Raw genomic sequence first — 2,930 nt, forward strand, 5'->3', positions numbered from 1 at the left:
TTCAAGCTTGAACAACCAACCACTAAGCAACAGGAACACCTATGCCGTGGCGGCGGAAACCCTCAGCCCCACGGACATCTCCGTAAACGGAACCGAGGAGTCAAAATATATATGAGACCAAGAGAGTCAGTCGGACCTAATCATTAGAGCCAGACCAAACGTTGGGCGCCATGTCGCGTGGGCTCTCATTATTCTAAATGAGACTACTGGATTTCTAGGTAGCAGGATCTATAACGGTGTGGGGGACTGAGTCTGACCCATGTGTAAAGAACTCTGTCACCCTAAATCCGGTTTTTGCTCCGACTAACTAGCAGTGCCTCATTTCTCCCATGTGGAAGGAATGATTTGGCAGCCGAGCGCATGACATCTTTGGAACTTCTCAGGGAAGTCGTGGTTACTCAGATCCAAACCAACTCTCTTATATCCAATATGATCTCAAATACAAATGACAAAGACAGTATAAGTTTTATATAATGTTTTAATAAAACGTCTGTATTTTAGATATTAAGGCATGAGCCGCAATAACCAGAACGATACAACACAGTAGGATTGTAATAGTTACCAGGAGAGTAAAACATAAAAACAAAGCTATCATATTGTCAAACAGTTTCTACTCTCCCTCTGCTTGTTCTATCTAGAGCACAGCATGTTAAGCTTCTAGCTTGCCTATTAGAATCACTGTGGAGACATCGGCCCTCATACCTGAGCAAAGACCTGTGATCTTGGGTCAGCATCTGCAACGAGGCAGTCAGCGTCAAGTTGTGGTTCCCTGGTCGGAATCTCCCTCTTGCGTGTATTGGGACAAGGAAGTGATTTTATAACTAACATGTCATCGTGATCACAAAATGTCCCTACGCAGGAATGCCAAGTCTAAACTCTTACCACGTCTATCGGCAATGTACCAGACTGTATCCTTGACTGAAGCACAGAGTAAATATGTTATGGAGAACTCCAGTGCTGAAGTAGGCAAAACAGTGTGATATGAATAAAAAAACAACACCGTAGAACTGGCTATTTGAAAAATAACAGTACGAAGCCTAATAAAAAGCATGTAGAGCAAAGTGCACAGAGGCTCCAAGCTGTCAGCAAAGGAATAAAATATATTCAGGGCAAAGTGCACAAAGGCCTAAAGCCTGAAGCTAAAGCGCAATGAATACGTAAAACTAACCACACTACAAAGTATCCTTACACAGATAAGCATCTGGTCTGTAATTTGTGTTTGTCTCCCGAACACAAATAGGATACCTGCGAGGCCTGTCGAGCGTTTCGGTCGAGGAAAACGCTATGAGACCGGAGAGCAAGAAGACTTCAAATGGCGTCGGCGCCAGCAGGACACCAACACTTGGAGGAAGAAGAAACCTTCTCCATCACGGATTCGGACTCGGACGAGGCCGAAACCGAACAGACGCCGAAAACCGTGAGTAAAACACCCCTGGCCAAAACTCACGGAAAATACATAAAAGCCCAGGGGACGCCACCGCCAGCAGGCCATGGCTTAACCCGAAAATTAGGTGACCGGCCATCGGCACCGAAAAAGGGCATGCACGTGTCGAAGTCATCAGACTCCGGTTGAAATACCGGCACAGAACAGGCTCGACACCAGGTCAGAGCAATCTCGACTTCGAGAAACCGGCACTGAAAAAGATCGGCACCGAGATATCGGAACACCGAAAGCCAAAAAAGTGTCTTCAGAACCGAAAAAGACGGTTGAAAAAGTTTTGATACCGAAACATCCGGCTTCAGAGCCGAAACCAAGTTCCTACACTGAGGAGCAGGGACTGTCCTCACAATTGCAAGGACACAAATTTGGGCAGGAACTAGAAGCTGGACAGCCAGATTACACGCAAAGAAGGCTCCACATTCAAAAAGAGACAGGGAGAATAAGAACTCTCCCTCCAATCCGAATGAAAAGGAAACTTGCTTTCCAAGAGAAAGGCAAACAGCCACAAGCAAAGGTGGCAAGACAAGTAACTCCGCCACCATCACCACATCACTCACCACAACCATCAAGAATGGCCACTCCACCAATGATGCAGTCTCCAACGCATACAGGGATGAGCCAAGATTACCCTGACGCATGGGATCTTTATGATGCGCCAGTATCAGATAACAGTCCCGACTGCTACCCAGCGAAGCCATCACCACCTGAGGACAGTACTGCTTACACACAGGTGGTGTCCAGAGCAGCCGCATTTCACAATGTCACCCTGCACGCAGAACCAATTGAAGATGACTTTTTGTTTAATACTCTGTCGTCCACACATAGTCAGTACCAGAGTCTCCCTATGTTACCGGGAATGTTGAAACACTCCAAACAAGTCTTTCAAGAGCCTGTGAAAGGCAGGGCCATCACTCCAAGGGTGGAAAAAAAGTACAAACCACCACCAACAGACCCTGTGTACATCACGCAGCACTTAACACCGGACTCAGTGGTAGTAGGTGCAGCTCGCAAAAGGGCGAACTCACACACATCGGGAGATGCACCACCACCCGACAAGGAAAGTCGCAAGTTCGACGCAGCGGGGAAAAGGGTTGCGGCACAGGCAGCCAACCAATGGCGCATTGCCAACTCACAGGCCTTGCTATCAAGATACGATAGAGCTCATTGGGACAAAATGCAACACTTCATCGAACATTTACCCAAAGAGTTCCAAAAGCGTGCGCAACAAGTGGTGGAAGAAGGCCAGAGTATCTCTAATAACCAGATACGATCGGCAATGGATGCAGCAGACACAGCTGCAAGAACTGTAAATACAGCGGTCACCATACGGAGACACGCATGGCTACGCACCTCAGGATTCAAGCCAGAAATTCAACAGGCGGTGCTGAATATGCCTTTTAACGGACAGCAGTTGTTTGGGCCGGAAGTAGACACTGCTATTGAAAAACTTAAAAAGGACACAGATACGTACAAAGCCATGGGCGCACTC

The sequence above is a fragment of the Pleurodeles waltl genome, chromosome 4_1 (genome assembly GCF_031143425.1).
Source record: "Pleurodeles waltl isolate 20211129_DDA chromosome 4_1, aPleWal1.hap1.20221129, whole genome shotgun sequence".
Taxonomy (NCBI): Eukaryota; Metazoa; Chordata; class Amphibia; order Caudata; family Salamandridae; genus Pleurodeles; species Pleurodeles waltl.